The sequence below is a fragment of the Pantherophis guttatus genome, chromosome 2, assembly GCF_059756535.1.
Source record: "Pantherophis guttatus breed Tessera chromosome 2, ASM5975653v1, whole genome shotgun sequence".
Taxonomy (NCBI): Eukaryota; Metazoa; Chordata; class Lepidosauria; order Squamata; family Colubridae; genus Pantherophis; species Pantherophis guttatus.
In genome coordinates this window covers 129,706,767-129,721,756 of record NC_142064.1, presented here as the reverse complement: position 1 = coordinate 129,721,756, position 14,990 = coordinate 129,706,767, and positions in this window count along the sequence as shown.

The window sequence follows — 14,990 nt, the reverse complement described above, 5'->3', positions numbered from 1 at the left end:
CATACGTGTGCATGCCAGAAACTGGAGGACCAGGTGGGCGGTGCGCATGTGCATGCAGAAACCAGAAGATCATCTTCCCAGCATGTGCAATTGTGCATGCACACCGGGCGGTTGCTCTTCTGCTTTCCGGTGCACGCATGTGCACTGGCCATCTGGTCTTCCAGCTTCTGACATGCATGTGTGCGCAAAACTAGCTGGTCTTCTGGTTTCTGGCACGCATGACGCGCCGGAAAACGGAAGATCATCTTCCCAGTGCGCAGATGTACACCAGGTGGCTACTCTTCTGGTTTCTGGCACCCCCGCGTGCATGAAGACTACCGCCAGTAGTGTGCTGGAATCCGGAAGAGCAACGGGCGAACACAACAGGCGATGGCATGTGTGCAGGGGTGAAATGCTCCCGGTTCGGACCGGATCGCCTGATCCGGTAGCGATGGTGGCGGGTGGTTCAGAGAACCGGTAGCAAAAATCCCTGCCCCCCCCCATTAACCAGCTGAGCTGCGCAATCATCAGAGGCTTTTTTTTATTTTTAAAAGCATTTTTTCTACAACCTCTTCAGCTGAAGAGGTTATAGAAAAAATGCTTTTAAAAGTAAAAACAAAGCCTCTGCTGATCATCTATGCATTTATTTCCCAATACATGTGATGACTATCGTCTCGCAGAACTGTCTGCCTCCATCTGGTGCCCTCTTAGTTTTTAGTGAACAACAGTCAATACCCCTCTTAGTTGAACATACAGTATTTAAATGTCACCAGGTTGGAGAAGGCTACCATATGAAGTTGCCCATATATTGTAAATCAGTCATAATAAACTAGACTCCAAAAAACACTCCATCCATTTGCAATTTAACATAGTTCCAAAGGCTTCCTAAAACACATTTTTTTTCATTTAAATAGCTCAATATGTAATATAAAATATTAATGTTTTAATTAAATGTTTTCGGAGCCGTTTGACATGTATGATGTTGTCAATAAACTGATGTATTTTTGAAGAACGGCTCAACCTAAACAAACACATCAGTTCTGGGTTGCAGTAATGGAGCAACAAGCTACCAGGAAATTGAATTTTTGGTTTTCAGCAATAAGACCCAGAGAAGGAGGTATGTTTCAGGAGAAATGCCAAAGGATATTTCTCATTTTCATTGCCTCATTTCATGCTTCTTGCTCAGAAGTGAGGACGCATTGTTAATCCCGAAGCACATTCCATGCTGCTGCTGAAGACGTATTGGAAGGAGATTTCTTGGAGAAACTAGTAGCTCAGAAAGATTATTTGCAGAAGCCATGGAATGCTCTGGTCCTTTGAGATGCTTTCCTTAAATCCTTGCTTTCTCTAACAAGTGTCTTTTCTTCCAGACATTTCTCATGCCTACCCATTAGACCAGAGGAAATATTTTTGGGAAAGTCTGAGGTTAGCTTGCAAAGTCATTTTTGACTTGCATTTCTCAAAAAGACAGCAGGGGAGAGGAGACAGTTTTGCACTTGACGAAAAGTTTAATTGCCACCTGAACTCCTTGGTTGGTCCACCTTTCAATCAAATATTATTTGTAGAATTTTTTTCCCCTTGGGTGGGGAATAGGAGAAGGGCAAGACATTGTGGAGGCTTTAAACAAAGATCTGTGTGCTTGTGTGGAAAACAGGCAAAAGAGAATAGGTGCTCACATGCCTGACTCTCCAATGGAAGTCCAATATTTCCAATAAAGATAGTCCTCAATTCATAACCACAAATGGGACCAGATTTCCCATTGCTAAGCAAGATGGTTGTTAAGAGAGTCACATTCGATTTTATAAACTTTTTTTTTTTTGCCATGGCTATTAAGTGAATAACTTCAGTTGTTTGGTGAATCATCCTGTTGTCCCATTCTGAATCCGGCTTTTCCATTGACTTTGCTTGTTGAAGGCTGACTGGGAAAGTCACAAATAGTTATCACATGATTTTTAGAATGGATGATGTTACCTAGTTTGGGTAATTAAATGTCTGCAAGAAAATAACCCAGCTCAGAAAGCACCAAGAACCCCCTGAATTATCACATGACCCTGAGATACCACAACTGGCATAAATACATGCCGGTTGTCAAGGACCCAAATTTTGATCATATGACTACGGAAATGCTGCAATCTATTGTAAGTGCCGGAGGGGGGGGGGGGAGGAAGGAAGTGTAAGTCACTTTTTCAGTGCTGTTGTAACTTTGAACAGTTGCTAAATAAATTGTTGTAAGTCAAGGACTTACTTCTATACAGTCTACCTGTATAGAAGAAAGGGAGGATGAAAATACTTTGCTGCTTCATTGGTGGCAGAAGAATTGTTGGTATAGAGCAGTGGTGAAATCTGAACCAGTTTGCTACCGGTTCACTAGCCGTGCATGCGTGCTGCGCACTGCGTGCATGCGCATACACAGTGCGTGTCAAACACGTGCTGTGTGTGCATGTGCAATGCACACCAAACACACATGCATGCGAGCATGCACAGTACTCACTAAAAGGAGGGTTGCGAAGGTATGTAGAACAGCAAGGGGGGGATCAGCTGTGCCACGCAATTTAGATTCACTAGAAAGCAGGATTCCCTGCTTTCTAGCTATTTTAAATCGCGCGGCACAGCTGATCGTCAGAAATACCGGTGTGGAGGAACCGGTAGTTTTTATCACTACCAGTTCACCTGAACCGGTGCGAACCGGTAGCATTTCACCACTGGTACAAAGCTATATATTTCTTGGTACATCTGTGCTAAATTTTTCAGCTTTCATCCATAAAATGCTAAATATTTATCCCAGTCTTCTGCAAGCGTCAATGTTGTGACACCGACTCCCGAGCCTGTCCTCATGGAGGAAGAGGACTCAGAAGGTGAGGGGGAGGAACTGACAAGGCCTCCCTCTCCAGGACCCTCCTCTCTGGCAATGCCTCAGGTTCCATCCAAAGGCCAGGAGGAACAGCCTGGGATGGGCCAGGAGGAAGGCATTTCGGAGCACCCACTGATAGAGAGTGATAATGATGAATCCTGGCTTGATCCCAGGCAGTGTCGGAGGGAGAAGCGTGCACAGCAAAGGAAGAGGCGTGGGAGGGCCAGGGATTGAGCTGAGTCACTGAGCCACGCCCCACAAGGGATAAAAGGGGCGTGATTGTTCGGCAGGCTTTGTGACGGACAAAAGTTTAAACTTTAAAGAGTCACATTGTGAATCCTGCACTTCGGCTCAGATATAATTTGGACTAAACTCTTGTGGATAATTTGTCACTCTGGAAACGGACTGCAGATAAGGCCTCTCCTGCTTTTTGGGAGTGCTAATTGGACTTGGCAGGCATTTTACAAGTAGCTGCCAGAACTCTCATCTGCCAGGAATTCTGGTCTCTTTATACAATAAATTATTGGCAGGTGTGTTTGATATTACATTTGTCTGTGTGAGGACGGGAGACAGAACAGTCAGTGGCTTCAGATAGCACAAGTGATCCAGCTACATAGGGAAAAAAGTAGAACAGGAGGTTTAGTATGGTGTATTATTTATATCTTTTAAATATTAATAGTCTGCACAAATTAAGATTTAAGGAAAATTAATTCAATATATGAGGAAAATGCTGTCCAGTTATGGGTAGACCAGAATGTTTTACTTTCTCGCATTTTTGAAGTTTAGGACAGGGATTCCCAACTTGAGGGCTGTGGCCCACTACCGGATCGTGGTCTATTCACAACCGGGCTGTGTGAGTGGCGAGCCAGCGCACACGTGCACAGCCCAGCTCACACAAGCAGCAGGCGCCAGTGCTCACAGTCCCATTTGCGTAAACGGTGGGTGCTGGCGCTCACAGCCTGTCACTCCCAGAAGTGGTGGGTGAGCGCAAATGAAGATGTGGGTGCCTGCTCCTTGCACAAAACCATTAGCCTTCCCCCCCCCTCCCCCTGTGCTGGGCTGCCAACCCAGAAAGGTTGGGGAATGCTGGTTTAGGGAAACTAGAGTTAGGGCATAATCTTTACTGACAGTTCTTGGTGGCTAATTTCCCTTATATGGTGTTCTTCATGTAAGATAGAGTACCAGTACCCAGCAATTAAAACACACTGCTGTAGGCAGGATCTATCTATTCAGCAAAATTAAGTAGCAGAACCTTGAACACAGAGAAAAATTATAAGTAACTCCCACACCCAGCTACTGATAGGTTCTTTTACACCTCCATTCCAGGACTAGGAATGGCCCATGAAAACTCATCATGGCTCATGGCTCTTCCTTTGAATCACTAAGACAGGGGTGTCAAACTCAAGGCCCAGGGGCCTGATGTGGCCTGCAGGGTGCTTAGATCTGGCCCACAGGGGCGCCCTGGAAAAGTGAAAGACTGGCCCACAGTGCCTCTGCCAGTGAAAATGGAGGTTGCGAGGGCCACAGGCAGCCTTCCTGAGCTCCGTTTTCACTGGCAGAGGGTTGCAGGAGGTGAAAACGGAGCTCAGGAGCCTGTTTTCGCTGGCAGAGCGCTTGGGTCAATGCAGGTGCCCCTGACATGAGTGATGTTGAGCTTGCCATGCCCACCCTGGCCACGCCCACCCCGACTCCTGAGGTCAAACGCAACCCTGGTGCGGTCCTCAATGAAATCGAGTTTGACACCCCTGCACTAGGATAAGAACTCATCAGGCTAAGGGAGGATCATCTGCTATGATTGCATTTTAGACCCAGTATCTAATCATACTGATTATGGCCATTTCACAATACCTTGCTTTGAGACCTGTTTAAAAAGGTCCCTATGGGTTGTATTCAGCAGAGGCAGTGTCTCTAGGTTGCTGCACACTTTAGTCACAATGAACCCGCTACTTGGAATTGGCAAAGAAACGGGAATGCAGAGGGAAGTGATTTGGTCCAATTTGCCAACTTGTCTTGGTCCACCATGTGAATAATTCTTTGCCTTTCTTAAAGCGCCAATTATAAGAGGCCAGCTGAAAAGTTGGCAACTTTATTCTTAAATAATAACACAAATATAGTAAACACCTCCTGTTCATTCCAAATATCATCTTGATCTCCTCTTCCTTTGAATCACTAAGAATTCCAAATCTTATTTTATTGGGATCCAGCAAGCAATTTATCAATATTTTTGAGAGTTTTCGCCTTGTTTGAGTTTTGAGCCTGCTTTACACACTTCTCCAAAGTAACTTTATCATTCAGAAATAGTATACACAAATGGTGGCGCTTTGCCAGAACACTCAAAGCAGTCAGACAGCTAGACGTCTGCTTCCTGTTCCTTATATGAAGGTGAACTCAACAGAAGCCTACTATCTCTCTCAGGCCTGGACTGGATTGGGGATGAAAGGAAAGAGGGGTCAAATTTCATTCTGGAAAGGTTCCATTGATAGCTTTGAGCTCTGGGTTTCCATCTCTGGTCTCATGAATGGCACCCCCCCACAAACACCTATATTTATCTGTCTATCTGTCTTTGTGTATACACACATGGGCTGTTCCACTCACTCACACACATGTAATGGTGATTTAGTGGGTTTATTAATATTCCCCAGCAATTCCCTTCACCAAAAACCCAGAATTGTTCCAATTAAGTCCAGTCAAATGCAGGCCAATGTTAGTCCACAGAGCAATGACCAATGAATCCACAAGGCATTTGAAAGTTTCCCAAACAAGAAAAACCCACCAGGCAAAATTAAATCCACAACACAAAAGGATTCATGAGGCAAGAAAAGTCCAGAGTTCCCAAGGCACAATCCAAAATCAAGGCACAGTGTCAATCCAAAGCAAGGGAGGAATCACAAAGACCAGGAAACATGCAGTTAGGAAATGAACACTAGAGGGCTCTGTTATATCTGAGGGATGTCCTCCTGCATCTACAGTATGAGGGGAAAAAATTAAGTCATAAATTATTAGATTTAATGAACTAAGCCTTAAGGCCCTTTGCTGCTGCTGCTATTAGTATTATGGCAAAAAACGGCTACTCCTTTGACAGAGATTGTACTTTAGATGTGACAATTTCACATCAATTTCAATTATCTGCAGGGCCTACACAATGCTTTGATGTCAAGGCCAAGGAGGCATTTGATGATCTGAGAAGATTTCATATAATGCCATGAACTATTCGTTTTGGGAAGTAAGCCAGATTTTTTTTCCCACTACCTCCCCATTTTCAAATAAGCAAGGGAATGAATGAATGAACACAGACACACAAACAAAGAGAGACACACAGAAAGAAAGAGAGAGAGACACAAATATAAACGCACATACACATAGAGAGAGAATCGTTTTGGAATTTTCAAACTGTAAGATTCTGAAGAAAGTTTTGTCTCCCTCTGTCAAGCAACAGAGACCAATAGCATTAAATTTTAGGAGGAAACAAGACAGATGGTTGATGATCATTTAATGGGGAAAACGCTTTCAGAAAAAGAGTTGTTATCTAAGATTATTCCTTTTCCCTTTTTATATATAATGGAAAGACTTTTTAATTACTTAAAATTAATATTCCAACATAAGGGTAACTTACAGACATGTGTGCACACACACAATTTGTTTATATATTATAATATAGTAAAAAATGCACTTTATGAAGTCCAACAATTCATCTCCATCAATGTAAAGGCAATGCAGACTTTTTTCCTGCTGCAAAGATTGGCATTCAGAATCATATTGCCCTATTTAACCTACCAAGTTAACATTATTCATTCCATTTTATTCCCTTCTCTACCAAAAGCCACAATGAGGGAGTACTTTTTCTGGAAGCAGTCAAGCATTGTAAAATTGCTAGCAAACTATTTGGACAATGAACCACATTGTAATATTTGAACAAAGGACAGGATTGCTGTTCTCATTCAAATAAACCAGTCACCTAGAAACTATTAATATTATATATATGAACATTTATGCATGTCTACTATTACTATGATATGTAAAGTATACATTGAGATATGTGTTCCATTAAAGGGATGGTTGAATATATGCATGTCCATACTTGAGTACACAGAAGATGTTACTGTATCTGGCTATTATCAATAGCACATCAATTATTTGAAATTAAAATTATCCTGTCCACTTTCCTTAACCATTCTAAATAGCCTGATAACTGAATACAAGTAATTCAATAATTTTAAAGCAATAAATATATTTCTGAAAACCAAATCAGTACTTAAAAATATTTTGTACTACAGAAACCAGTAAAATAATTCAACAATAGTAATCTAAATAATTGTAAAGGGCATATAGCTGTTGAGGCACTAACATTTTCTGCTTTTTTTCTCCCTGTAGTTCCCTAACCTATGGATGGTCATAAAATAAGTGGGAGATGTTCCACAGTGAAAAAGAAAAAGAAAACTCTACTTAAAGGTAAATGTAATTCCAATTTCCCATGATGTTGTCTTCTATATCTCAAAACTGGATAGCAAAGAGTTTGCTAATACAGGTAGTCCTCGATTTACAACCACAACGATTTATAACCAAAATTTCTGTTGTTAAGTGAGACTTTTGTTAAGTGAGTTTTGCCGCATTTTACAACCTTTCTTACCACAGTTGTTAAGCCAATCACTGCAGTTGATAAATTAGTAATACGGTTGTTAAGTGAATCACTTTTTCCCATTGACTTTGCTTGTCAAAAAGTTGCAAAAGGTGATTCCATGACCCTGGGACAAAGAAATGGTCATAAGTATGAACCAGATGCCAAGCATCTGAATTTTAATCACATGATCATGGGCTGCTACAAAGGTCAGAAATGTGAAAAATGGTCATAAGGCACTTGTTGTAACTTTGAACCTCACTAAATGAACTGTTGTAAGTTGAGAACTACCTGTACTGACATTCAGTCAATTGATCAGTTAAATGATAGAGGAGGCATCAACTAAAATGTATTTATTTGGTTGACAGTCATACCTTAAATCAAGCAGGTTGAATCTTGCAGTCTCCTGTCAGTGGGGGGGGAGGGGCAGGGGGAGCAGGAGGCTCTGAAAAATCCAACAGGTGTGCACCTGGGCCTCTGTCAGATGTGATATTCTTCCACATCTTTTCCTGACTCTGGGCTTTTAATTATTAGTGATGAGCAGATATTTCTTCTGGCATAACTCAACCCTGTGCACCTGGGCCAAAAATTCCTGTGTTGAAGCTATAATATGTTGGCCAGGGAGGTAGAAATTAAATTAACAGCCTGAGCTGACAAATGATAATAAGAGGGGAAATTGGCCTGGTTTGCTTTAGTGCCTTTAGAGCAACATGAAGTCATCAAGTGGAAGCCCCATCGACAATATATAGATCAGGGCTGTTAAACTTGCGGTCCGTGAGCCAGATGCATCACATGCTGCCATGCCCATGCCCAGTTTATCGCAGGGGGAAAAAGTCCTGATATGTCACGTGATGCTGCCGTGATGACGTGAGTTTGACACCTAAAGTACAGGCAGTCCTCATGTTACAACCAGAATTGAGTCCAACACTTTTTTTGCTAAGTGAATTTTGCCCCATTTTACAACCTTTCTTGCCACAGTTGTTAAATGAATCACTCCAGTGAGTTGTTAAGTGAATCTGGCTTCCCCATTGACTTTGTTTGTCAGAGGATTGCAAAAGATGATCACATGACCTTGGGAAACAGCAATGGTCACAAATATAAGTCCGTTACCAAGTGTCAGAATTTTGATCGCATGAACCTGGGGATTCTGCAATGGTTGTTAAGTGTGAAAAATGGTCATAACTCACATTTTTTGACTTTGAACAGTCACTAAATGAACTGTTGTAAGTCAAGGACTACCTGTAGTCTGTTTATCAATGAATCACAGGGTTTCTCAGCTTGGTCTGCCAATGTAAGCTCAAGCATTTATCCCAGGGGTGAAATGCTCCCGGTTCAGACCGGCTCAGGCGAGTAGGTAGCGATGGCGGTGGGCAGTTTGGAGAACCGGTAGCAAAAATCCCTGCCCCCGCCCCCCATGCTCAGCTGAGCCGCGCAATCATCAGAGCCTTTTTTTTCTTTTAAATGGCTCTGACCAGCCAAGCTCTGACGATCCCAGCTGAGTTGCCTGCTAATCAGGCAACTCAGCTTGGATCGCCAGAGCCATGTAAAAGAAAAAAACTTTTTTTCTTTAAATGGCTCGTAGCAAAAATCCCTCCCCCTCCCCCCCTCAGCTTGCTTACCTTAACTGTTGGTCGCAAAGCCTTGCTGTAATCCCATTGCAAATCCATTGCATCAGCAAGCAACTGAATCTCCCTGCCTGCAATAAAGCAGGCAGGGAGTTGTGGATTTCAACTCCCAGAATTCCTCAGCCAGCAAAGCAAAGCTGGCTGAGGAGTTCTGGGAGTTGAAGTCCACAAGTCTTAAAGTTGCCAAGGTTGGAGACCCCTGTTCTATTGGGTAAGTTTTTTTCCCCTTTGGGAGCTTTAAAAAAATAGTTAATTGGGGTTTTTTTTAGTTGTTCTTTTTTTAGACCTAGCCATTTAAAGTTTAGGAAGTTTTAAATTTAGCTGCTTTTATATAAAAATAAAAAAATAATAATAATATTTGTGCAGCTTTCTGAGATTTAGTGTGTTTCTGTAGTGTTTCACTCTAACTACACAAACACACAAAATCTCACAAAGCTGCATGTGGAATTGTGTGTGTGTAAAGTGAGAAAGTTGGTTTTTTGGGCTTTTTTGGCTGTGTGAGGTTCCTGCTTGTTGCAGGGGCCATTTTGGATCTAGTACAGCTGCTTTTACATTGTGGGTGAGCCAGTTGCGTTGTGTTGTGTTTTGTAGGTTAAAAAAGGGCAAAGAAGTGACATTGACTTGGCCATGCCCACCTGACCAACAAGCCACGCCCTCCCAGTCAGCTTACCAAGCCACGCCCACTAATTAAGCCACGCCCACAGAACCAGTAGCAAAAAATTTTAGATTTCACCCCTTCAAGGTTCTTACCCCACAGGCTGTGAATCTAGAATCTAACTTTCTGGATAAGATAAATGCTAAAGAATGCAAAATGATAAATCAAAGTTAAAGGCTCTTTAAATCTTTAAAGAGAGGTCTTGATCTATGACAATGAATGGATTTGTAAATTGGTTTGATATGTGCACCCTATTTGAATTCTTTCCCGTTTAGATTGTCAGTAATATCTGGTTTAAATGTCCTAGCGTTCCACACAATCTATACAAAATTGTACATGTATTTCTTGTTTGATATTCATGCTGAAATCTGAAACACATCATTTGAAAAGGAAACCATGTTCAATTCAATTAAACTTTGCTTACTAAAAAGCAGTATTCTGAAATCAAATCAGCTGAGCTAAAATCAAAGCAGAACATAGTAACAAGCACTAAACATGATGCAGAATCACTTGCGGTTCAGATATGAATTCTAAAATGCTCTCTCAGCACTGGCAGATCGTTGCTTATAAAAGATTACACAACCGATTTCAACTACTTATAGACTGGAAATGGGAAACTTCCGAATTTAGGCATTTTTAATATTTCACTCCACTTGTTTCACTTATATCATGATGACCACATGGGCACCAACAATCTGAATTGTGTCTCCTCAGAGTAAATTTGGACGGAATGAAGGAATTACAAAATAAAAGCCTTTTCTTTTGCTTTCGTTTATTTTCTGTGGCAATGTACTGGAACTAGTAAAAGACTATCAAGAGTGTAGAAAGCTATCTTAATGTGCCTCCATGGCCTCAATTAATGGATTATAGTAAGTACTGTAACTGTCTCCAGCCAGTCTAAACAATACCAGGCTAAGAAAGGTTGGGCTAGGAGCACTATTGCTATCTGATAATGAAGAGTTAAGTTTTCCGACCTGACCTCTAATGGATATCTGTGTAATCCAAAATGGACAGTTCTACTTGTGCCTCTGTTTCATTCCATTATTGTTCAGATGGTAAGAGAAGGTAGGAATCAGTAAAAACTGGAATGCTTTGTGTAACACCATCATGTAGGTTTCCTCACAATTAGTCTTACTTACATACTGATGCTTATATATATGTGGCAGAACCTGGGGCAGAGTCAAGAGAAATCAGACTAGAGCCATGATGGCGAACCTGTGGCACGCGGAGCCATATCTGTGGGCACATGAGTGTTGTCCTAGCTGAGCTCCAGTGTGCATGTGCGCGCCGGCCATCTGATTTTCAGGCCTTTCGGGCCCACCAAACATCGGGGAACGGGCCATTTCCAGCCTCTGGAGGGGCTCCGGGGCGGGTGGGGAAGGCCGTTTTCACCCTCCCCAGGCTCCAAGAAAGCCTCTGGAGCCTGGGGAGGGCAAAAAACGGGCCTACCAGGCCCAACAGTGTTTGCTGTTGCGTGCCAAAAGCGGGTCACGTGGGGGGTGGGGCGCAGGGGGCCATTGAATTATGGGTGTGGGCACGCAGGTGTATGACCCCCCCATGCTGCCCCTGCTTTTGGCACACGACGGCAAAAAGGTTAGCCATCACTGGACTAGAGTCTCTACATAGCCACAAATGAACCAAGTCTAACCCCTCTTGAATGCTACTCCATTCTAGGTTAGCACTATCTTGGCATTAAACAAGAGTTAATGCCAAGATAGTGCTAACCTAGAATTGAGTAGATTCTTGTGTGTAGGCATTTTTAGTAATAAATCAATTTAATTGGAACTTCATATGTGATCCAGATCTTTCACATCTCATAATATAGCTAAGATAACCTTGGCACTGAGGTTGTTTTCTTCTGGATCTTTAAGCTGTAAAACATTTAGCTACAAGACACCAAGGACAGCCCAAAGGATACAGATCCCCCACTCAATATAAGCCTGTAATGAGGCAGAGGTCAGAATTGTTGACCTTTAACCTCTATTAAAGGCATTCTTCCCCACTTAGCATTCTAGATATTGTACCTGATTCTCACTTGGGTTATTTGAGAAGGTCTAAAAAGGTGAAGCAAAAATCAAGGGCATTTTGAGTAGTTACTGTACACCAGATTCTAGTGATGTGTATGGTTGAACGCATGCAATGTTGTTGACACACCTGAACATAACTTTCTACTCTAATCAACAGCTGTTTCCCATTTGACTCTACTTAGTCTTCTAGATTAGCCAAGATCAACTAGATCAGGGCCGTCAAAGTCACGGCCGGATGTGTCACACGTTGGCCATGCCCACGCCCAGTTTAGCGAAGGAGGAAAAAATCACGATATGTCATGTGACGCCGCCATGACAACGCAAGTTTGATACCGCTGAACCAGATGTTGCTGTCAAGCTGGGTAGGATTGTTGCAGACTATTCTATAAAACGTTTGCCTTCTGCTTTTAACATCCTGACTTGTCTCAGACCAAGAAATAGTGAGCACAATCATCTACTTTGCAATCTGGTGTTGCTGTTAAGTAAAACTATAGTATAATGGCTAAACTGAGTTTATTATAGATTTTTGTTTCTTTGCTAGTTTGGATGATTGCTGATTGTGTCTCAGAGATCTGAAGAGGCTACTAAAAATTGCTGCAAAATGCTGCTTCTTAGTGTACAAAGTACTGCCTTGAGGGCCGATAGAAACAGCATAGCAGGGCGTGAGTAAGTAGAGACAGTCTTTATAGGTTCCAGCAAGGCTACCCATGTTGGTTTGGGAATATTTTTAATCTTTTGTTCTTGTAACTGTCAGAAATTAGATCTTCAGAAATGAGTAGGTGAAGGTTTTCATAGCATGCAAAATAGGACTGCCACAGAGGAAACTACATAGGAACCTATGGGGGCAATAAAAAAAGTACAAAATTTCACCCCAGGTTAAGAAAAGTCTCATACTTAAGGGTTTTGGAATTTTTAATGGTTCTTCCAAGATTTCCCTTTGTAAATAAAAATTCTAAAGCAATTGACTCTGGACAAAATCAAATAAAATTGAAGTCAAGGTATCCTAACTGCATGAGGAATTTAAACTCAGAATCCAAGGTGTAAACGCATTCTATTTCAGCTCCTTTCTTGCAGCAAAGATCAGGCAGTGAGCAGGCAATTGATGAAGTTGCTAGTTGGTTGCAAAACGTGAATCTGTCACCTCACTGCAAGGAAACAGAGGGTATTTAAAGTGGGTTTGTCTTAATGACAGGTTAGAGAGATAAAAATAGGATTCACAAACCACACACACACACACACACACACACACACACACATATTATCAAAATCTACTGTTGCATTCAGCGAGCACCGAGTTATTTCCAAGCCTCAGTGGAATAGCTTCCCTGTTTAAATTCAGTGGGGTGAGCAGAATCCATCCAGTTCTGAGGTAAAAGATGAGGGATCTCTGCCATTGGTTAATTGATGGGGCACATTTTTAGCATTCACGGCCAAACAAGGGCAAAGCTCACTGGCTCTTTTTACAACCGAGAGTGTGAGTTATTTTTGGGGAAGGTTCATACCACGCTGTGGCCATCTTTGCTGCAAGGACACACTGTGGCTTTTCATGAGCAATGAAAAGTTAGGAGCCTTCTTCAAAGAAATCCCTGATGCTTTAACGAGCATCAAAATTACAATAGTCTTTTTTGTCTTGTGGCAACAATCATAAGAGATGATTGAAAGTTTTTGGTATGGAAATATTAGAGAAGGTGTTAAGTTACTGAAGTTTATACTTGTCTGGAGTCATCTTTTATATATGTTTATTTCTTTTAATTTTTTTATATTTCTTTGTACTTCTCTTTTTCTTTTAATTTTTTTTATACTTTTCTTAGTTTGTGTTTCTTTCATCTTTGTATTTGTAAACTCGAATAATTATTATGAAAAATAATATTATTAATCAAATTTATATGGCTGCCCATTGCATGGAAAATGACACCATATATACAACATTCCAAGAAAATGATAAATATAAGACAATTGCTACATAACACCATTATATTCTTTTAAAAAGTGTTTATTAATCAAATTTGGTATGCACTTAAACTACTTTGTGTAAATGAAGAATTTGACATAACTTCTTTAAAAGTTTTGTCTGCTCCGATAGGTTTGCATTTGCAACTTATTTCTCAGTCTCTTTCATTTTGTTGTCTCTAGGATCACTTTGTCCAGCGGAGTAACTTTAGGACAGTCGCGTGCTCTCTCAATTTATTCCATTATTAAGATATTCATAGGCTTAAGAATCTTTTTCTAAGAACGTTGTAATATGCTTTCCTATAACTTTAATCAATTATTCTGCACGAAAAAACTTATAAATGGCATCCTTTCAATTATTCTCTAGAACCAAAGATGTTTCCTTTTATGTTGATCTCTACTACAGGAGATTTAACTGAGGAGATAAATGTATCCTGATTTGTTTTCTCTTTCTCCTTTTCCTATTCATTCATCTGTCCACACACACACATGCACAAACCCTGAATTGATGGGTGCCAATTTTGTAATTGCTTATGTTTGACTGGATCAACAGGTATAACTTAAAACATTTATTCATAAAACATTTATATAACTGTCCATCTTCTAAGCAACTCTGGGCAGCTCCCAATCAAATATTAAAACAAAGAGAAAATCATATAAAACTATAAAACTAAACAGATTAAAATATTAAAAACAACAAAGACCTAGTGTCAAGTCAAATTTCTAATGTGGAACTATCCAATCTTATCCCAGTGCTTGGGGGGAAAGTTAGGTTTTAAAGTTTACAGAAGGGTGTAGGTCTGCCCAACTTAGATAGCAATGTCTAAAGGAAGGGTCTAGGAGCTTGCCCACCCTATCTGATCTGGTAGGGTAGGTAGATGCCCTTGGGGAAAGGTGGTCCTGTGCCATTTAGGGCTTTAAAGGTGATGACTAGCACCTTGTATTGCACCAAGAATGAAACTGGAAGCCAGTGCAGCTCCATAACAAAGGTGCTATGTGGGCAAATCCATTACTATGCACACTGCTGCATTTTGGGCCAGTTGACATTTGGAGGTGCCTGGATTTAAAAATTACCTTCTTTGCAGGCTTTTTTACCCCTGAACCCCTCCATAGGCACAAAATATGGAATAAAACTATCCTTCCAGGCTTATTGTATCATTTTTTTTTGGGGGGGGGAGGAAATGAACTATTTTAACTGGTAAAAAACTAAGCATAACACCGCTGAGCAAAAAACTACATTGCAAGGTAGGTAGGTTATTTCATCGTTTTCAGAGTTGAGGCAGAAAGC